This window comes from Varanus komodoensis, unplaced genomic scaffold (assembly GCF_004798865.1).
Source record: "Varanus komodoensis strain SLA01 unplaced genomic scaffold, ASM479886v1 scaffold7_3, whole genome shotgun sequence".
In the NCBI taxonomy this organism is placed as follows: Eukaryota; Metazoa; Chordata; class Lepidosauria; order Squamata; family Varanidae; genus Varanus; species Varanus komodoensis.
In genome coordinates this window covers 22718396-22742106 of record NW_025336480.1, presented here as the reverse complement: position 1 = coordinate 22742106, position 23711 = coordinate 22718396, and positions in this window count along the sequence as shown.

Here is a 23711-nt window from a genome sequence, read left to right as displayed (position 1 = left end):
TACATGGTGAAATTGCATTTCCCATAATTTTAAACAAACATGGTGTGATTTGTAAAAAGCAATTCTTCACTGCCTCACAATTTCATTTTATAATAGGATCCTGTTAGCTTGTGCTTGGCTGCTTATCTGTCATGGCGTGAAATTGGGTAGAAGCAATGTTTTTGCCTCTTAGATTAAATTGCATTGACTTTTCTCTGTGGCTCACAATTATGATCAATTAGGCTATTGAGATGAATTGCAACAACCCAGTATGCATAGCAACCATCAAAGAGTGTACAGGAGCCTTCGCCGAAGTCAGTTTGATTATCAAGGTTTTATGTGTGGAAAATGGGAAAAATCCAATCGTAACACTTGGTGGTGGGCCAAACTGTGCCCATAGCAAGAAAGGGACCTTGGGGTAGGAGTGGACAACTGGATGCAAATGCCGGCCCACGGGCAGCTGCTGTGAAGAAGGCAAACTCCATGCTAGGCATCATTAGGAAGACAATAGGAAACAGAACTATTTCTTTCATACAACTCTTTGGTGTGGCCGCACTTGGAATACTGTGTTCAGTTCTGATCACCGTACCTGAACTAGAAAAAGCACAGAGAAGGGCCACAAAAATGATCAGGGGGCTGCAAAAGCTCCCCTGTGAGGAGCAGCTACAGCAAGTGGGACTGTTCAGCTTAGAAAAAAAGGCAAAGTAACGGAGAAAAAGGATTTAAGGTTCTCCTAAAATTCAGCAGGGAAGAAATGCATGTATCTCCCTGACCTAGGAAGTGAGTTTCCATATGATGGGGCCATGAGACCCAGAAAAGAAAATGAGGAAAAGATAGGGAGCTGCCTTCTGTACCCTAGACACGGTTCACTAACTGCTTGCCACCTGCTTGTTCCTTGGTGGCTTGGATGCTAGATGGGATTCAACCAGAGTCGTCGTCCTGATTTGTTCTTTCAGCAGGGTTAGAATAACAGCAAGGACTATTCCCAAACATATTGCTCATTTCACCTGAAGCTCCTATGCAGGAGCTCTTTCGGAGCTGCACATCTGAAGCACAGAGGCTTCGGCACTCTGGATGAGGCCCTTCCATACCTGTGAGAAGCCAGGAGAGAGAGTATTGCTCCAGCCTCCTGAGATATAAAGCAAAACATTTACAATTCATTTGTAGCTTTTCAAAAACCCTTTTTACTGTCTGTTGCAACTGTGGGACGGGACACTCCTCCTGCCTATAGCATATGGGAGCTGAAATTCGGTCCTGCTGATCAGATCCCAATATGGCTTTCCAGAGTTCCTCAGGTGGCTATATGTTGTGTCTCACCCTGTCTCCTGTGGCTGCAGAGCATTTGGTGGTTTCCTGGCTCCCCCCCCCCCCCCACATCCCCCGGCCTCAAATTCTTAAGGACTGAACAGGCTGTCCTACAGCTCAGTTAAAAGGCATAAGAGCTTTAAGGGAAATGTGCTGGCACATTTTGGCCCCATCCTGTTTCCCTTTGGTACAACCCACCAAGGAAATGCAGCCCCCAAAGATCCCTGAAATTGAATTTGACTCTCAGGCTAGAAGAGATCTGACACCTCACTGACAGGAAGTCTCTTCATTTGCATTTCAATAGCCCAATCAGCACCGATCCCAAAAAAGCTTTGGTTTTGTAATTCTTCCTGTAAGAGCATCCTTAACTGAATTAGGAAGTCAGTTTTATTTCACATAGATACATTTAAGTATTTTTTAATGAAGTCCAGCAACCGGAGCAATGCTGAAAAATTCCCTTTGTGCAGTAAATGCCATCATATTCAAGAAAAAAAGTTCCTCTGTTTGATGCTGATTGTTGCTTGGTTACATATGCTGAAGAACTCTCTCCAAAAGCAGCAGCTTCAGTTCAGAGTATGCAGTTATTGGAAACTGCGCACTAGAGGCTGGATACTCTGGGGCAGCTTAGCACCCATGCTTGCGCGCACCCTATCTGGGGTAGCTCCATATGTCATGGATTTCATGACAACCATGGGGGTGGCCCGGCATGTCAATGGCCCCACACATGTGGCAGGACACACTCCGGATCTGCTTTCCCAGCTGGGTGGGGGAATAGTGACTGATAAGTGGGGGAGCTTGAGTCATCCCCTCTGTCACAGCCATACCAATGCGTGCTGAGATTTAGATTAATGACAACGTTTTCCCTCTACATGGCTGGAGGACCTGTTCGGATGGCCCACTGCCGGAGTCTGATGGGTCCAGGTTCTGGAGGGCTTTGGAGGCCCTCCAGCTGACTTGGTTTGTGTTCTTCTTGAATTCGTGGCTGATCTTTGGAATACAGAGATGACCGGCTGGTTGATTCCTTAGTAGGGATGTGTGAGGAATCCATCTGGGGGTGGGAATCCACTGGATTCCCTGTGCTTGGCTTCCTGGGCTCTGGGCTGCTCGGCCAGGAATGGAGCCCCACATGCTTCATAAGCAGCTCGCCTTTTCCACCCCAGCAGTGCTGCCACCACCAGCAGAAGCAGCAGGGAACAAGGGCGTCCCTGGGAATGGCACCTGGAGGGCCCCTTTGCAGGGCCCTTCTTTCACATCCTGCAGCCACTCTGTACAGGATGGAGACAGTTGCGGGTTGTACCAATGGAGTCCACAAGCATCGGTGGACTTCTTCTTGGCCCAGTTCGCTCTGCGAGACCGGGCCAAGCACAAGCAGAGGCCTGCGGTTGCTACAGGGAGAGATTCAGGAAGGCTTTGCCCCAGCCCTCTTCCGGGGCACCACTCTGTAGCAGCGCTTCTATGGCTACATGGCATATCCTGTAATTGAGAGCAGTGAAACAAAACAGGAGGGTGGCTTGAGCACAGATGGAGCAAATCTCCAATATGTACCGATAAGCCAAGTATATTTAGGGACAGTGAGAGCAGTGAAGAAACAATACCTCTTTTTGCCACGGAGCAGAGGGATCTAGGGCTGTCCAGTAATGAAGAATAAAACAAAACAACTCCAGTGCATAAAACCTAATTAAAACCAGCAAGAGAATAAATTCCAAAATCCCACCAGTTCTCTACTGGAACCAGTTCTGCCTAGCAGGAGAAAAAGGTCTTCACCTGGCACCAAACAGACCCCCCCACCACCACCAAAAAAAAGCAGTGGTGCATCTTAGGGAGCAGCGGGCAGGCACGAGCATTGCACAAATACTGATCCACACTGGTTTGACTGGAGATTTTCACCCTTTCTTATAGCATCTGCTGGTGGCAACCCAGCAGTCTTCTAATACTTCTCATCCTCTTGACAGCAACCACAAGCCGTGTGAGCCGGGGAAAATGTACAGGCTGCAAGTCTCTGATAACACATCATCATTATTATTATGATCATTACTATTATTCTGAATGAAATCAAGTCCCCTGAAGGTTAAAGAAATAACATGGTGCTCGACTGGCAACAGGAAACTGTGAAGGGAGGAAGTCAAGTGCCCAGAGGAAGGTCCTGGAGAGTTTGCAGGATTGAGCACTGTGTGAAGTGGGTGCCATGGGATGAAGCCAATTTGCAGAAGATCAAGTAAAGCCAGTGATGAGGAAATTTACAATGAAATGGGAAAGAGGAATATTATTTTGCTAGATGGCACTTTGGGTTGCTTCAGCTCTGCCAGCCAAACAACCATCACCTTTTCTTTCCTATACAAGGTGTAAACAGTTCAAATGGTCTTTGCAGTCCCACATGTAAGCAAGTAAATGGCGACTTAAACATTAAGCATTGCCCTGTTGAAACAACAAATCCATCCCTTTTCTAGGTAGCCTATTTGTTTATTAGTTTGTTTAAACCATGTATGTGCCTCCTGTTGCACCATAGCATCTCTAGGCAGCCCACGATCAGGCAATTAAAACCATTATACAACTAAGACAACAACCACCCCCAATAAATAATAACCTATTGCAAGGAGTTTTGATTAATTTAGAATTAGCTGCCCAGGGCAGTTGCAGAATCGTGTCCGAGGTTGGGGGGCAGCTATGCCGACAGTGGAGGTCAGTCCAAAGAGCTGGGCAGGACTCCCTTTTGAGTTCAAAGGCCTGGGATTGTGTTGCATGGCTACCATCTTATGCATGCTTGGGAATGAGATTGGCTTTCCCAGTGGGATTTCCTTTGGGTAAAGATGCACAGGTTGGAGCTAACTCAACTATAGAAAGCGACACATTCCGCTATATAATTGACTTTCCTCATTGATTCCAATCAGTCTCAAAATGAGTGCTTCTATATGTCAACTGAGAAATGAGTGGGGTTCTCTCCCAAGTGTGTATAGAACCGCAGCCTTAGTCACCTCTAATTGCAACAGGATTGAGCCCAATACAATTCCATTTTCTGGTAGGGTGGCCTTGTGGCCTACTTTACAAAAGATAGCCATCCATTTGACATCTGTCCAACCCAAGCCCTACAGAACATTTATATTCATTCCTTCATTCAGCATTTATATACTTAGCACCCAATCAGCAGACCGGTGCACAGGCCAACTGCTCACCCTCTGCTCCACTATATAAATCACCATGTGTAACTGAGAGCCAGTGTGGTGTAGTGGTTAAGGGTGCGGGTCTGAGATCTGGGCAATCTGGGTTCTGGTCCCTGCTCAGCCACGGAGCCAACTGGGTGACTTTGGGCCAGTTGCAGAATCTCACAGAGTTGTTGCTGCTGCTGTTAAGATAAAACTGAAAGGTAGAGGGGGAGAATTGTGTAAGCTAATCTGAGTTCCTTGGAAGGAAAAAAGGCAGAATATAAGTATAATAAATAAACTGTTGCACAAATCTCTGCCCTCCTTCACCCTCTTTTCCAGCAAAGTCCATGCAGTCACCCTATGTTTCGGTGATCGTCTTTCTTGAAATGAAAAGGTGGGATTTTATTTCACCTTCTCAAGACATTCTCCTCAGTGGCACCATCTCCTTGACAGCTATTTCATGTGTCTGATGTTGCCAGAGACAGACCTGGGGGTGCTGCCTGCACTTTTAAGAACACAGAGACAGCCAGCTGGCCAAAGAGAAGGACACAGGGCAGGAAATGTCCCTGCACAGCCTCTTCCTGTGCTGGAGCACTTCCAGTAGGAAGGAAGATTCAGGGTTTGCCCCTGAGAGCTGCATGGGCTCCATAGCTGTGCCCTGCCCTGAGCGAAGGGCCCAGGGCTGCATCCTGCCGGGAAGCTAGCCCAGATGGAAATATGCACTAGGTTTGTGCTGTAGAGCAAAGCACAAATGTCTGGCTCATAGAAATAAGGAGACGCATCACCAAGACAGTTGGTGCGTGACATTTCCATATGCTGATTAATATGTATAGAGGCCAGTTTAGAAATAGCTATTATAATTTGAATGGGAACACGCTAATGCTCACCACAGGCAATGAACAGCCAGGTAACCTGCACACCTGCCATGTTTGGCCTGCTGTGAGGGGGCAACCATTGATGTGGTACAGTTCTTACAGTTTATTATCTTCAGATATGAAATAGACAGGACAACAGTTCAACCAGAAGCCACCCTTGGCCTTTGGCAGCCCTTAAAATAGAGGACTGCGTCTTGAGGGTGGGGGAGGACCAAGGCCACCCTAGAACGGATGGCATGAAGACTAGATAACTGCTCAGATGATATCTCCATGATAGCACTATTCCCAAATGAATGCCATTTTGACTCTGCCAGGATTCCAGTTTCTTTTGTTTGAAATTGGACATTATCCCCAAATATTCCCCCACTCCCCCTGAATGCTGGCCTTTCTCTGTTAGTTCCTTGGAAACTGCACCAGCAGTAATCAATTTCTGCAGATGCTCCCTTTTTACCTTGAAACTTGCCATGTGGAGAGCAGCCAGGGTGCTTCTCTCTTCATGTAAATTGCTACTACAATTGTCCAGTGAAGAGGGCCTCTAACTATATTTACATTTCCCCCTTCAATGCTAATCTGATTGTTAGTTAAACTCCTAATGGCACTTGCAGAATGGCTGGCCTGCAAGGCTAATTATTCTAATTCGCTTGTACACCTAGTATTCAGTGGGTGGAGTATTCCAGCTTGATGCCAGAACAGTATTCTCCTTTATTGAATGCAAATGGTCACACACACCCACAGACACACCATCTTCCCAACAATGACTAAATGGCAATGCTCATTTGGAGGCAGCAGCTGGATTCAGCTTTGTTCCTTTGTTTCTGAATGGACAAGTGAAATCTTTTGACCAGTAAATCCACTTGAGAAGGAAACCGGCCTTTCTTAGAAATGGTTTTTCAGATTTATCTAAGACAAGTTTATCAATCAATTCAACTCAGCAGCAGATTCAAGATTTGGGGTGTGAAGCAATGAAAGCCAATGCAATGGAAGTCCAATGGCTAGCTGAGGAGAGCTGGGAGCTATGGGACCTTTTCCTGCCCAAACACACATAGGAGAGCGCCTTAAATGACACTGGCCTCACATGGGAATCATTTCAGTGGTTCTGCCTTTCCAGACCACAACTGTGCCATTATTCCGCAGAATGCCTGTTCCTGTACTCCTCACACTGAGCAGCAGGGGTGAAGCTAGTCTGTTTTGCCATCAGATTTTGAGGGTGCAACACAATGGAGCCTAACAAAGACCAAATGTGGCCCTACTGACCTGCTGTCATGTCAGCAGGGCCAAAGCAGATCCAGCAGGCTGAGTGCTGAGCCCTTGGCCTCTCAAGGTTGTCCACCATTGCCTTGAAAATAAATTACTTCCCATATTCATTCTATGATGCCACCACACTTGGAAAAACAGAGTTCTGTTCTGGTCACCCTACCTAATGTAGGTTATTGTGGAGTTGAAGGAAGTGGAGAAAAGGGCAACTGAAATGATCAAGGGGCTGGAGCAATCCCCTAACAGGAAAGGTTGCAATATTTGGGGTGACTTGACATTAGTGGAAATATGATGGAGGTGCACAAAATTATTCATGGAGGAAGTGGCTAGAAGGGCATTTTTATCCCTCTCCCATGTACCAGAACCCATGAAGCTGACTGGTGGGAGATTCAGGACAGATGGAAGGAGGTGCTTCTTCACACAGCACATGGTTAAGAAGAGGCAGTGATGGAAAAACGATTGGACAACTTCATGGGGAAGAAGGCAATCGATGGCTACCAGTGATGATCGCTCTGTATTGCTTCCAGTCTCAGAGGCAACCTTCCTCTGTAGGCCATTTGCTGGCTGGGGAATGAAAGTAGCAGGATGTGCTTGGGGACTTCCCGTGGGCATCTGGCCAGCCACTGAGGGAACCACAAGCCGGACTAGGCAAGCCCTTAGAGCACTTCTTACGCTCCAAGTCTGAATTTCATAAATTGTATTAACTGGGGGCTTAACTCCTCCAGTTTTGGAGCGGACTGTTTAGTTGCAGATTATTCCTGTCCTGAAACAGCTGCATCCCCTGGTTCAGAGAAGCCAGAAAATGAGGCTGCATTCCCCACCAGAGAGAAGCCCAAGCCCACAAATAGAAAGGCTGTCATGGCTCAGGTGTGGCTTTGCCAAACTGAGACGCACTTGTTCCAGTCACAGGGACAGCCATTCCCCTTCCTGCCCCGGACACCTTGGTCTGCTTTTCAGTGCCGGGAGTTATATGCACAAAAATATTTACTGGGCACAACCAGTTGCAAGCAGCCACAGCGAAAGTAATGGGGACTGTAGGGGAACAGATCTTTGCTCCTGCTCTGTTCAGAGCAGGGCTGACACAGTCACACTGTTCTGCCAAGATTTTTGTTCTATTTCAGGGAAGAGAAAGTGTGTTGAAACTGGTCTGGCCACTCATCGAATGGCCAGTCTGGTTTACCCATGTGCAGCAAAACGAAATGGAAGGATCCTGCAGGGGACGAACAAGTATCAAACTTCAGCCACTTGTTGGCACGACCCAACATTATCCACAGCATCACTGCCTGTATTTCGGATGCAGAGGTGTAAGTGCTATTGCTGAAGCAGGCAAAAGAGTGCCACCCACACGCAAGGGGCGAGCGTCAGGAAGCCCAAGCTTGTCCTTTTGTTGCAGAAGGACAAATTTTGCTTCTTGCTTGCTTGCTTGCTTGCTTGCTTGCTTGTTTGTTTAAAGCTTTTATAGACCGTCCCTATATTTGAGATGGTTTCCAACAAACAACAAGTAAAATAGAAATTAAAATTGCACAGCATGCAATATAAAACACATCAAAACCAATTAAACATTAAAATAATTGGAGAATAAAAAGGGTTTTGCCTGGCCCAAAAAGAAAGAAGTGCTGGCACCAGGCAAACCTCTCTGGGGAGCATAATCCATAATCAGGGTGCCACTGCAGAGAAGCCCTAAAATATCTTTAGGGGGGAAATCCCATGGAAAAGAGGGCACAAAAAACAGCATAATGGGGATGAGACATGCTCAGTGACCAGGGAATATTGATGGAAAATTGGGGGAGGGAAGTGGAATGCAGCATCTTGGAGGAGGGAAGTTCTGGAAGAACGAACAGGTGCACTCCATTTTGCACCAGTTTTTGAGGGACTCAGCTGAACTTCATAATGACTGCTCTAAGGTGCAGTGCGGGGGGGCGGGGGGAAGAACCCTTTCTTTTAAAAGCACACATGTTTTTCATTAAATGGAGCTCTGCTCCATTCATGTCTAAAGTTGGGGGGATCCACTGGAGGGGAGGGGGTGCTGAACCTCCAAGCACTTTGCTGGCAGCAGGTTAACCTCTGCCACTGAAACTCGGCTGGGACAAAAGCTCCTGGAGAGGGGAGGCGGGGGGACAGACAGCAGAGGTGAGAAGGACAGGTGGGAAGATGTTTCAGCAACTCCACCTGTGTTTCATGTTGGCCCTTTGAATCAGGAGTGAGCAGAAAGCAGATCCCCAAATGTTCTGGACTTCAGCACCCAGCATTTCTGACCATTGGTCCTGCTGATGGTGCCACTAGGGGTTGCCAACCAAAAGCAGATCCACCTTCTGCCCACTCCCACTTTAAATCGCAGCTAACTTTCAGTCTAGAAACACACGTTTTAAAATGTACATTTTCCCAGTGTGATCATAAGTCTGGGGATGCACGTGCTTCTCTCCCCACCCCCGCCCCCCGCATGTGCTCCCTCCCACATTCAGGTTTTTGAATGGGACAGGTTCTCTTGATTCACAAACAGAAATGAACTTCTCAAGCATCCCTACTCAAAGCAGTGAAGGAGAGAAAAGCTTTTCAGGCTCTGAGAAAAGGAGAATTGAATAAGGTGCTTAATATGGCTGCTGCAATTACATGACACTCTGTAACACATCTAGCACATAATGTCCCCTTATGATGCTGACAAAACCGGAAATCATTGCCTCTGCTCTAGCTACGTTGTGTGATTAAAAGAACCAGAAACTCCGGAGGACAGGAAGCATTTGTCTGGCATACCAGGCCCAGGTTTAATTAGCATCCTTGTTCTGAACACGGTGCCTCTTTATTCCATCTCTGCCGCACTGAGGTCACTGGGTAAAGTTGCTGTTTGAAAAATGTGAAGAAGAAGAAGCACTGAGGTTCACCTCATGACTGGTTAGAGCAAAGGCTCTCTGTAAATGGATCATACATGATTAATGTTTAGATAATTCCTTCCTGCAGAAACTTTAATTGCCGCTGAGTCTTGCTAAGCATCAGTGGTTTTTGTGTCTTTACCCTTCCCTGCAAGGGCTGGCAAATAAATGCCATTTCCATTCCAGTATAATGGGGTGCATTGAAGAACCACATGCTGCTTTTCCTAAAGGTTGAAATCAGTAAGGCCACCTTTGGGAGATGAACCTGTGAGGTTTAAGTGCTGCATGCTGGCCTTGTCATGTGTTCTCTTATTTCCAGGCTTATAATCGCCCCGAGCAGCATGGTATGTGCATATTGGTCTTATTTAATGTATTCTCCCTGCAATGAACCCAAGGCAATGTACATCATTCTTCACCATTTTACCCCACACCACCCCTGTGAGGTAGGTGAGGCTGAGAATCAGTGGCAGGCCCAAAGTCACCTAGTGAGGTTTGGCACCAAATGAGGGGTGGAATCCAGACCTCGCAAGACCCAGTCCAATTCTGTGCCATGCCAGCTCTCATTTATACGTTTCCATCGACTTGAATAGTATGGCCGCAGTCACTGAGCTTTTGTGGAACAAGCATGGCATATGGTTCAATACGAGAGGAGTGCCATGCTCACACTTGTGAACCCTGCGTTGACTCGCATATCGCTTCCATTTGACTGCTCTCCAGAGCAACTCTTTCCCGTGCCAGAAATAAGGACTTCTGGTCCAGCGGGACCTCCCCTGGGCCCATCCATGCCATCCTACCTGGCTCGCCTTGGAAGTCAGTCCCAGTGCCCCAAGCCAGCCACTGGGCTTTCTTCCAGGCAACTGGAGACAGGAGTGCAGCCTAAAGCTTTAAAATGGCCATTTAAAGTCAACGTTTAGACACTTGTATGTTGTGTTTTTATCTTGCAATTGTGAGCCGCCCAGAGGTGCTGTGGCACAATTGGATGGCATACAAATGCAATCAATCAATCAATCAATCAATAAGAGATCTGTGAAAAAGTATGTAGACTCCCCATTCTCACCTGCTTGGGGTAGAAAGGTGTCAGGCCGGCAGTATAAGAACTGCCATAGTGCTAATTGCCATTTCTTACTCGTTCCTTTTCCCCCATCCTGCAAGATGCTAGAGGCAGGATTACCGGCTCTCCTCTCCTCTGCATCACAGAAGCAACTCTGTGAGTTATCTGACTGAGAGAAGGGATGAACTTCCAATTCTGAGGCAAAAGGAAATGCCTTACTTAATAACAATCTCTCATTTAGTATTCAGGTTTATGTTAGGCTGCCTTTTGGGTAAAACTATCCCAGGGAGGTGAGACTTAAGGGTAAAACTAACACTCAGTACAGGCACAAAGCACAAAGTACTGCTTTGAAGAGACGTTTAAAAAATAAGATGGGTGGGATTTTAGGAAAGGTTGCACAGGCAAAGCACACAGCTACCATCCCCACTCCAGAAACTTCCGCAGGTTTGCTGCTTCTGAGGGAAAGGAAGCCTGTGGACTTAGTGACAAATGAACTGTTCACTACATTTCTAGATACATTGCTTCAAACTCCCTCAAAACTGCAGTAAGTCCGGATAAAGCCGTTCCAGGATTGGAAGCAAGAGCTGCCAGTTACAAAACTACATGGCCTGGTATTTTCCTTTTATTGACAACTTGGGAGAAGTTCAAGAAATTAATTAAATTGGGCTTAAACTGAACTAGAAGGTACCCTCAGATGTTCCAAAGTAGGCTTGAAGTTTCGGGACGAGCACGTTTCATTTTGGATCTACAGTGCAGAGGAATCTTGCCTGGCTTGGAGGCAGTCAAAACTTCCCCATAATGGGCCACTTTACCTGCAGATTTGGCTTTGCTCAAGTCAGCACCCCTAGAAAGGGCCTGCATGAAGCCAGGGTGAAGGGCTGAAGGAAAACCAGAATGAAGGAGGCAAACACCCAAACAGAGTACAAGTACAGAGTTGTTTTTCGGCACCAGGCTAAGACCTTTTTATTTAAAACTTATTTTAACTGTTAATTATTGATTTACTAGGGTTTTTTTTTAAGCCGAGAATGCACTTGGGGGGGAGTGTTATTTATTGTATTATTTATTGTATAATTTTAGTATTTATGTGTTGTGAGTCGCCCGGAGGCTTCGTTGCGATGGGGAGGCATAGAAATGTTTTAAATAAATAAATATAACATGTCACACAAGCGCTAAAAAGGAGACGCAGAAGTAAACCTGTACTAGGAAATGGAGTCTTCTTAGGAGCGAAAACCATGTTTGCCCCCCTTCAGCCAGGAAGCTCACTGGGTGAATCTGGGCCAGTCACAGACTGCCTACCCTCTGTGCAGGGGTGGCGTTGTGAGGAAGTGGAGATCCACGGTGTCAGCCTCCTTGGGTTCCTTGTGAGAGGAAAAAGGATGGGATAGAAATGCCGTGCAATAAGGAATGCTATGTAATAACATTACCGCTCCCATCTTATAAAGGCTTCCTTTATTCCATATGGAAGATGACTGCAATTTCTCCTCCACATTCCCCACTTTGCCTCACTGCCTACCTCAACTAGCATGATACAGATCATGGTTGCACATTTTTTGGTATGCTTTTAATGGTGCAATTGCAAAACTAAGTGTTTGGATTTGTTTCTTATTTATTCTAGGTTTTTTTCCCCTTTTACAACTCCAAGATACACAGCACTTAAGAAGCAAGCAAGCATAAATTTCTACAAAAATCAGAATTACTTTAGTCTGCAAAGCACTGATCTTTTCACTATGCATAATTGCTGAAGTCTCTACAGTGTGAGAAATATCCATAACTTCAATGAAAAAGGCTTTTAAGAAAGAATTAAAGGCAAGCGTGCAGCTACTGCCTAGTGGATTAAATATATTATGATTCACATCCAAACAGGAGAATTTGTATGATTCATTTAGAATTTGCTGGATACCTAGGATGCTCACATTAAGTGAATCATCCAGCACACCTTGAACAAAACCTCCTGCCAATGCATCCATACAATCAAAAACAGTGGTTGATCCAGTTCCTCTCCTTCCTTGATCTGCTCTGGACAGCTTTCATTCCACAGGATCCTCCTCCTCCATCCAGCTGAAACCACTTCTTCAAGGGAAAACCCTTCTAGGATAAACTGGCATTGCTATTCTTCTAGGCCTTAGATGCTGTTGGGAAAATGTTCTTCCCATCAGAGGAGAGGTTTGCAAGCCCTTGCACTCTGAGAACTTGCTTGGAGCATTATTTTGACTCATTGCCATCACTCATTGTGGTCTTCTTGTGACAAAAGGTGCAAAGCCACATCTGGCATCTTTGGCACCTCACAACCGTGTTGGAAGTCAAAAGAACTCAGCACAGATCTTTCCAGCACAGATCTTTCCAGAGATGTTTTCTTCTGGTGCATCATCCCATAGACCCAACCATCAGGCTAGGCTGAGTGGCACAGCACCTCCAGTTCTTTAGGGAGAGCAGTTTACACCTGTGAATGAAAGGCCTTCACACTCTTCATCACAGCCTTGGAAAAGCTGAGTATAGGACCATCTCTCGGTGTATATCTTGCAAATATATAGCCACAGGTGGAGAGATTAGAAGCCCCACTGGTTTGATTATTAATGCATTTCGCAAGTGAGGAAAGTCCTGTCTTCCTATTAACAGTTCGTCCCATGTTCATTAAAGCTAATGGGCAAGCATTTGGCCATCTTAGTCCAGTCTCAGCACAGATTTTAGCTTGCTTGCTTGCTTTTAAGGTTTTTGACCTTCTGCAGCCCCTGCTGACTCAGCTGACAAGGGTAATAGAAATTCTGCTGAATCTAGACATTCCTTATTGCTTGTTCCTATAAAATGTGTCCCTCTGTCCAAATATATTGATAAGAAAATCTCAAACCCTGGAATAAAGTCTCATAAAAGTTTTTGTTTTTACTAATGCCTAGAGCAGGGCTCCTCAAACTTCTTCTAAAGGGGGCCAGTTGACAGGGGCCAGTGGTGGGCACGGGCTGCCAAGGCAGTGCTGGCAGAGGGGAGAGGGCTGGTGAGGGGGTGGGGCGTGCACACACACGAGGCGAGGTGGGGATGGGATGGGATGGGATGTGGGGGCGCGGGGCAAGGCGTTGGCTTGCTCGCGAGGAGATAATTTTCTCCGAGTCCAAAACGATCTCCCCACCAGCAAGCTGCTGCTGGGCGCACACACAGTGAGGCGCCGGCTTGCTTGCGAGGAGATCATTTTCTCCCAGCTAGTCCAAAAGGACCTCCTCACAAGCAAGCCGCATGCCCACACATGCGCCCAGCGACTGCAAAACCTGTGGGGTGGGCTGGTTAAATGGGCCTGGTGGGCTGAATCTGGCCCGCAGGCCTTAGTTTGAGGACCCATGGCCTAGAGGGACTTCTCCGCACAGGGATGCCAAGCAGGAGCATTCCCACCAGGATTTCCCTAAACCTTAGGCCCACAGAAATCAATTCCTAGGTTTTTCCTTGGATTTTAGACCGGTTAATCTTAGACCCCACTTTCCTTAACATTTTATTTTATTGTTCAATTTGGCTAGTCACTGCTCACTCCATGCCTGACAGGATGTCTCTGCTAAGCTCAGGTCTCATCATCTGCAGCCCAGCTCACCGCAGCAAAGGGAAGTGCTCTCCAGTTCCCAACGGAAGATGTCTGCTATGCTGTTTCTCAGGATTTTGAGGGCAGCCAGCCTTGCAGCAGAAGTCTTGCCCAAGATGCTGAGATCCTGGAGGAGCCCAAAACTGTGGAAGAAAAGCTTTCACTTGGTTATGGTGACAGCTTCTCAGAGCTTGATAGCCTGACAGGAGAGACCACACTTGCAGGCATAGCCTGGGTTGCCCAGCCCACCCAAAGCGACCACAGACTTTTATAAGCATCACACAAGCACAAGAGGAAGAGGAAGGGAGAGGAGGAAGAGGAACAACTGTGCAGCAGGGGGAAGGGTGAAAAACGCATTTGCACCCTTTCTGTATTTTTGAACCACAATATTACACAAGTGTAACATAATATAGAACGTTTTTCTAGTAACTACTCAGTCTATTATCCCCAGTGTATAAAAGTGCATTCTATTAAACATAAAATATCACTAAATTGAGCTTCTATACTCATTTTTAAATTTTTATCCCCACTATAAACATCATCTGAAAGGCAAATCCCACTGAGTTCAGTGAGGCTTACTCCCAGAGGAGCGAGCCTACAATTGCAATCGAAATTATTATTTCATAATAATATTATGAGGCTTTTAAATTAGCAGCAAATGCCAGCTTGACTGTTGTTTTGGAGAGGATAACGTATGGCAGGACAACTGGAATATGATTCTCCTCTAACTAGTTTGTTACTGCATCAAAGAACACACTGGCTGAGAACTCTCCATGGAAGGAATATTATAATATTCAATCTTTTCCCTCCTATGAATGCTCCATAATAAGATAGGAAAGATTGAATGCTATAATATGCTTTCCTTAAGGAATCATCTATCAGCCTGGTAAAAATTCAAATGTAAGTGACGTCTCAATCTCTGTTCTTCATCTTTCAAAAAAAGAGTGATTGTTTCAAATCTGATAGAAAATGTGGCCCTCCGCAAATAATATAACTTACTTATAACCAAAAATGTAACTTCTCGCCTCATATTATAATATTTCCAGAAGTGGTTAATGAGATTGCAGGGGTGTCATTGGATCATTTGTGTTCTAATTCTTCTGTACCCTCTGAAAATGCACAGGTGGCAACAGACAGGATGAACTTTGCACATCTAAGAACATGCTTCTGCTGAAAGGTTCAGTGAGAACATTGGACACACTTACGGGAGTCAGTTATGGTTATGAAGAGGAGCCAGGGTGGTGTCGCAGTTAAGAGGACAGGACTGGGACTCAGGAGACTGGGTTCTGGTCCTCACGTAGCCACGGAGCTTGCCGGGGCCAGTCACAGACCCTCAGCCCAGCCCACCTGGGTTCATTGGGGAAAAAACCAACCGGACATAAAGCTAATAAATAAACAGAATAATGAGAGAGAGAGAAATAGTCAAATATTTATATATATAAACTGAAATTCCATTAATCATCAACTCCCCTGATTTATGTCACCTACAGAAATTTTCTGAGTGTTTATCCCTTTCACATATTAAACATAAATATACTTTTTGAGAAATACTGTTTGTTTTTGTTTTGAAAACAGCTTTCAGAGGCAATTAAAGAGACAAGTTTGGGTATTTGACTTAATCCAAATAGAGTACTTGTTAATAATATACATAGATATGCAAATGGTGTTCTTGAAGTAGGAACTTGCATACTGCTGGTCACAAAACATGTTTTGCTCCTTGTTGGAAGTTAGTGACAACATCCCTTTTGATAAATGAATGTCCAGGCTATAGTTTTGCTAATTAAATATATTTTGTAGAATGCAAAACAAGAGCCACAAAGAGATTTTATTTATGCTATAGTAAATCTCAAGTTATTTCCTGTCCTGTAAATATCTATTCTATCATATAATTATATGAATTCCAAAATTCTATGAATTCTATAGAATAGATATTTCTATTTGAATTATGAACTATCTATTCTATCATATAATTATGTGAATCTTTCTGACTGGCATAACCTTTTTAAAATAATCTTTTATTTAAGACTTGTGCTGGAAAGCTATGCCCTGTTGCCCAGGAGTAAGACCTACTGAGTATGACAGAACCTACTCCTGAGTAGACATGTATAGGGTTGCACCATTTGTAATCCATTTCTTAGGAAGGGTGCAAGTTTGTTCTCCCAGTCACTTCAGTCAAAGAAGAAAATGTGATTGAATTCACCATACCTAGAGCCCTCTCAGATGTTCAAGTGTATACAATGCAAAAGCAGAAATATTCCAACATTACCTTATTAACTGCATTGTGCACAGAATACCTACATGTATACAAACTGCATACATGGTCAGGAAAACTGAAAAAAGAGACTGCTTTTAGATCCAGGGTGACGATGTTTTCCCTTACTCTAGCACTGTTCTTTAACATGCCTCTGAGCATATGTCACCCACATGTGTATATTTCTTTAGGAAATATGAACATATATGTACATGCACAGTAGAGAGCGGAAATGCAGGGCATATGCCATTATGGGCAGACAATGAGGAATAAAAAGGAAAATAGACTCCACTCTCAGTCCATTTAGAAGCTGGTGGCTAAAAGAGACGGTGGACTTAATGGAATCTCTTCCGAAATTCTTGGAGCAGGTTGGTTAGGTGATCCTTCTTGGCTTTAGAAGTTAGTGAGTGGGTTTGCATGGCATGGCAACCTATCATGGGTAACAAGCAATGATGGGTTGTCGTGTCATCCAAACCTAGACTGCTTCCAGCAGGGCGGTTTGTTTGGGCACAAAAATCCAATTTGTTGAGAAAATTGCAATAAAAGAGAAGCCTGCATGGGAAAGACTGATTTAAGTGGACAGCATTTAAAATTTGGGCTTGGAATTATTTCCATGCAATCCTATGCATGTTTGACCCCCCTCCCCCCCCCCAAAAAAGTTCCACAATGTCTCAGCCAGTTAATAGGAATAAATTGCTGCGCTCGCCTTTAAGTATCCTCAGAGAGAATTCATGGGTATTAATCCAACAGGGTGTTTGCACATGTGCACACACACAGATTTCCCTCTGCTCTGCCACTTCCTTTGCACAAGCAGCACCCACTTAGTGCTTCCAGGCAAACTGAAGTGAGTCGAATTGCTTTCTGGAGGAAGGCAAATAATCCAACAAGAACTCCATCAGCCCGCCTTCTTCCAGATAATGGTGTAAGCATGACCCATCACTTGCAGAAGGAAATCAGTGGCATGGGAAGCCGTTAACAGTCTGTTGAACTCTGCCCTGGTTTAGCGCACGTCAAAAGCAGGTTGAGGACAGATAGTTGGCTGCATGTACCCAAGTGCAATGGAGCATGATCAGTACAGAAAATGAAGCTAGTTCCCCTTTTCTGCCCACATCTTCTATCAGATATCATTCTTCTATTAAAAAGCGGGGACAAGATTAGTTTAAATTCCATTAAATAGGATCAGATTTGTTTCCCTGTGCTTCTTAGCACACAAGTAAGCAGGAAGATGGTGAAGGGGAAACTGTTGTTGAGTTTGTTGTGAAAGATCAGCGGTGGTGCGGAAGAGCTGGCAAGGAACCCCTTTGCCCTGTTTGCAGGGTGCTTGCAGGTGAGGTTTCGATTATGCAGACTCACTGTGCAGGGCCCAAGCTATTGCTATGATTATTCTATTTATAATCTGCCTTTTTTCCTACTGTGAGGAACCCAAGGCGGCGTACAGAGCTCACAACGATAACAGCAACTCTGTGGAGTAGGTTGGGCTGAGTGTTTGCGACTGGCCCAAAGTGGCCTAGTGACCTCCATGGCTGACTAGGGACTTGCACCCAGCTCTTTCAGGTCCCTAGGCCAACACTAGCCAGCACACCACACTGGTTCTCAGAGTTAAGGCCCCCACCCCCTGTTAGGGTCCCTATGTGGATTAGACACCCTCTGCTTCCTCTCATTCAAATACTGTCTGATGTGGAACTTCATTCATGGAACTTTCAGGAGGATTCCAGAATTCCATCTTCCCCTTTCCTGTGTTTTCCCACCATTCCTTGCTTCTCTTTTTCTTTCCAGATAGCATCCATTAAGAAGGGAAAGATGGAGGAGTTTCACAATGCCTTCTGACTGGTAGCATTGAAAGCCCTCTGTGAAAATGCCCAGAGTCAACGTGCTTGCCCTGTCAGGACTGCTGTCAGGAAAGAGAGCTGAATCCCTGACTGGCATCAGTGCTTGGCAACCTCCTGCATGTGGCTGCAGCCAGATTCGGCTCACAGAGCTGGAGTTTAGACGACGCTTAACTCTTCTTTGGTTTGGCACTACATCTATGCTGTAGTTGGAGGAGCAGCTGCTGGAGCAAAGAGACTAAGCATTGCCATTCAGAATTGTACATGCCGGAGTGAATTCTGATAGACCCAAGAATTTGAGAGCTATGCCTTAAGGATATAGGACCTGCTTATGTTCAGGCTTAGGACATGGTTACATGAAGGAACGTCTCCTTCCATGTGTGCCTACCTGCCCCTTAAGATCTGGGGCAGAGGTCCTTCTCTGGGGGTCCTCCCTGAAGGAGATCAGGAGGGTGACTACCCAAAGAAGGGCCTTCTCTGCAGTGGCGCCCCAACTATGGAATATGCTCCCCAGAGAGGTTTGCCTGGCACCGATGTTGTATTCTTTTCAGCATCAGGAGAAACCTGTTTATTTTCCCTATGTTTTAAGGTTTGACTGTTTTTAATATGGGTTTTATTGTTGACTGGTTAATAATTTGATGAGGATGCTGTTTTCTTTTATTTTGTCTTAGTGTTAAACCATCCCGAGACTACAGTAAGGGATGGTCTAAAAAAAGTTTTAAATAAATAAATAAAGTGATCCTGCAGAATTGTCTAGGGTTGATCCTTCTGATGAATTCTGGCACTTCTCCCATGAAAAGGGAAGTTTGGTATTTCAAAGGTTTACTGCAGCATTGAAATATGAGAGCCTACAAAAATATCTTCATGGATGATTTGACAACCTTGCAGTTAGGTGAGCCTAATGGGGCAATCAGGGGACTGTCACTGAAGAAGTACAAACTGTCCGGCTTGTACCGTTGCTTTTTAAATGTATGCTGCCATTTCCCCACTCCAAATGAGGTACTCAGTGTGGCTAATACATCCAGGGGGGAAAATGACAATCAACTGCATCATTAAAATCCTGAAAGAAACTACAAAGCTGGCACTAAAAACAAACTCAGAGAAAGAACAACACACAGCATCCTAGCTCCTGGCTTGGAATATGTCTCACGGTCTTAAAACAGCTCGACTGCCTTCTGATATGCTCTCAGGGACAATTGCAGGGGTGCTGGTTTTGATTGTTAAATCAGTCTTCTCCAACCTGGAGCGCTTCAGAACTTTTCGACTAAAACTCCCAGCATGGCTGAAAGCTGGCCATGCTGGCTTTGTTGATGTGAGTTTGTGTCCAAACCATCTGGAGAGTACCAGCTTGGAAAAGGCTGCCTCAAATAGCCAGGAACAGACTGGAGGCCCTTCCACAGGTGGCTTGGGGTGACTGAGAATTGGTCTTTCTCTATTATACAGACCAACATTTAAGATACTCCCCTGGGTAGACTCACTTGGCATTGACCTCATTTCTTATCAGCAACAGGGGAAGACCTTTTCTTCCACCCAGGGGTCTTCCTTCATTTTATTAATGGTCTTAGCCAGCTTCTGCTGCTGTTGCTGCATCAGCTGAATTATTTATTACATGTTTCTTGTTTCTTGTTGCAATATAATTTTTATGGAAACCGTCTGGAAGCTTAACTTAAAAAGCAGCATAGAGATACCATCCACCAATAAACAAACAGTGTAACGGGGTTCTATCCACTTGGCAGTCCCTGGCTGTGTTCACATGCACTTTGCGTGTACAGGGACTACACAGACCATCTATCAAATGTGCATGAGTTGGGGTGGTACCAGCAGCCACAATCTCTCCCCTTCCTCCACGTCCATTCACTGCACATGCTCTGACCCTCCAAAGAGAGCTTTAGAGAAGAATATTACCAATTTAACAATAAGAAAAGCAACATAAGGGTTAGAATGCATTTTCCCGTTATGCTAGTTTGACACCAGCTTATTACACTGGTTGGATTTAAGGTACTTTATCACTCTTTTCTGCTCTGTGTTGTACCAGATATGTGATCGCCAAATTCAGCCACCTCTGGATTTTCAGTGACAGGATCAGCCTTGTTCTTCCCTTTCACAGCCATGGAGAGATGTGACCCTCTTTATCACACAGACCTAGAAGACTACAAATCAGATCAGTCTTTAAGTTAATGAGAAGGGCAAGCATGGAAAACAGACTTTGAAATGCTCTGTATCAATATTCTAAACCTAATTACAAAATGAAGCAAACTGCACATTAGAGTGTAGATTAAAATGCCAGGGAGCTCATTATTACAACATCCATCAATGATTCAAGAATACCAATGATGACTTAATAAAAAAAGACTCTGCCATGTCCTATAACTCAAGGCTTGAGTTTGTTTTTGGAAAAACAATAAAGACTACAACAACCCTATCTAAACCAATCTGAAAGTAAGCCCGACTGAACACAGTGGAGTTTATTTCTGTGTAGACTGAAACAGGCTTTTGACACCTGAGAGACAAGCAAATCTATTAGGGCAATGACAGGGGCGAGCAGAAGGCAGATGAGAAGTTAAGAGCCATGCCAGATCAGACCAAAAGCCCATCTAATCTAGCATCCTGTTGACACACTGTTGGCCCACGGGAAACCAAAAGCGGCAGTACCTCCAGCCCGCTCATGTTCCGCAGCAACTGGTGTACATAGATATAGCGCCTACTAGAGGGACCACACCCCATCAGGACTAGCAACCTTCGATATCTTTCTCCTCCATGAGTTTGTCTAATCCTCTTTTATAGTTATCCAGATTGGAGGCCATCACTACATCCTGTGACAGTAAATTGTAACTATTTGCTGTGTGAAGAAATATTTATTCTGTGCAGTCACACCACAGAATAAGCAAGTTGAAAAGCACTGGGGCCCAGTCAGATTCCTCAGGGAGCCCTTTCTATATATCCCTCCATTGTGGGAATGTAATAGTTTGTTGGGAATGAAAGTGGCAGATGGTCTTGGTGTGAGTTTCAAGGCTGGGGAGATTCAGAGTCTTCAGATGGACAGGATGGCCCTGGGAAGCTGGACTTCCAAATATCAAGATGGGAGGGATGGAGGCGATTATCTTAAGACCCCCCATCCAGGTATTCAGGTGGACTCTGAGAATAGCCAGGACCTGCAACTGGCAGGAGGGGGCATGGAGCAGGAACTCCAGGAGCCAAGCAAGCCTAGTGTTGCAAGCCATGTTTCCTCCCTCTGACAATGACCAGGCTTAGGCTGTTTTTGTTGTTTGGTTGAATTGTTTTTTCCAAAATGAATTTTATTGTTTCCAAACATAAATCATTCAGACAAATCTCTGAGCATACTTAGTGCAGTTTGTCGAACCTAATCTAGTGATTACTTCCCCAAACTCTCCTTATGAGCATGTTTGTGTCCCAACACACATGGGGAGGGGCACCATGGAAGCGAGCACAACTCTTTTCCATGTACTTCTTATCCACACTGAGCCCAGCTCTGAGGAAAGGGGCTGATCTCCATTTGAGGATCCCCAGTCTCAGCAGTTCCTCCCACTAGCTGTATCTCCATGCTGTTCCCAGGGTTTGTCTGGCTTGCCACCTCATCTGCCCTTGAGCAGAAACTCCTGTTTCTCCATTCCACTGAAATGCTCCTCTTCAGAATCTGAATCAACAAAAGTGGCACACCCAGCATCCCACGGGAATGCATACCAAAGCCCACCACCATGCCTGCCTTCAATGCCTAGTATGATTTTCGACTCCAATATGTGGTATCAGGGGAGAAGGACTAGCCAACTAGAGGGGCGGCATGCAGCTAAGAGGCTTGCCCACTCTAAAAGCAGGGAGCAGACTTAATCAAAAGGGGGATTAGTTGTTAGATTGGGTTCAGTGCACAACTCTGCACATGCTCAGAGACTCATTCTTTGTCAGTTGTGCTTACTGGATAAACATTGGGGGATAGGAAGCTTTTGCCAAAGAAGTCTGATGTTTTGAAAGTGTGAAGAGGGAAACTTAGCTTCCAACATAGTTATTCCTAATCTCCATTTTCTGGATTTTAACCCATTCCTGAGCTGTAAAAAGATCTCTCATTCCAGACTCCTAAATGTGCTCCTTGGTGAGAGACTTTGTCAAAGACTGTTTGGAAATCCAAGTAAACTATGTCTCCTGAATTACTCCTGTCCATATTTTTATTGATACTCTCAAAGAACTCTGAGATAGCTCTTCCATTTGCAGGAGCCATGATGATTCTTCTTCAGCAGATTATATCTTTCTATATGTTTACCAATTTAGCTGTAATCATTCTTTCAAACCATTTATCCAGAAGAGACATTAAAATAAATGGCTAGTAATTTCCCAGGTCCCCCTGGATCCCTTTTAAAAATTGGCATTACCTTGACCATTTCCAGGCCTCTGGCACAGAGGCTGATCATAGGAATATGCTAATTTTAAAAAAAAGATCAGCAGTTTCATATTTGATTTATATGAGGACTCTCGGATGGGTATCATCTGATTCTTAGTTTTCAATTTGTCAAAAGAACTTTGTCTCCAGAGAGCTTCAGCTGTTGGCCAGTATATAAATTATGTAAGTAAGTATTAAAATGTATCTATTTTGCTTGCTGAGAACACCTGTTTAGGCAACTTATCTGTCCCACTGTAAGGCAGAAAGCTGAACAGAGACAGCAGCGCCCAGATAGTACAGTCAATAAACTATATGACCAAATTCCAGTCACCAGCCAAATCCAAGTCATTATCCAGAGCAAGCCAGTGTCAAACCAGGAGCAAACAGGGCAGCAAGCAATGCACAGTCCAGATAGCAAGGCATGGTCAGAACAAGCCAGAGGTCAGGAGCCAAGAAGATAGCGCAAGAAAGGGATACTCCTGGAACAGGAGCAGGATCAAGGAACTGGAGCAACAGCAGACAGGATCCAGACACCACAGAGAGCTTCAGCACGTGGCGTTGCTGAGGCAGCTTCTGGAGGGAAGAGGCACTCCTTAAACAGCTCTTCCCCCAGGGCTCCCTAGTGACATCTAGAGTCTGGGAGCAATCCTGCAACTACCAGGGCTGTCATTCCGGCATTTGGCCAGCAGGACGAGCCCTGAAACTGCCCAGATCCTGACACCCACCTTTTCCCCAGTGAAGTCAGACAAAAAGAATTCATTCAGCATCTCTGCAATCTCCTTATAGTCCTTGTTTTTTTTAACAGGGCCGGCCTTGCTAAGCTTGGCAAGAGATACATGGTGCATCCAGGAAACTGGGGATCATGGGAAGGCAGTTCCCACAAGTATCTGCCTAGACAGTTTGCTGTGGTGCACCATAGTTGGCAAGGAGGTGTGTGGCTGGGAGAAACTACAGCGTTGTGAAGAAGTTCCTTTTGGAGCAAGACCACCATACAATCTTTAAAAGCCAAATGAAAATCTATATAGTCAGCTTGTGCATACCACTCAGGACTGAACAAGGCAATCAAACAGATCCAGTGTGGTGTAGTGGTGTAGTGGTTAAGAGCATGGGACTGGGACTCAAACGACCTGGGTTCGAGTCCCCGCTCGGCCATGGAGCCAACTGGGTGACTTTGGGCCAGTCACAGACTCTCAGCCCAGCCTACCTCGCAGGGT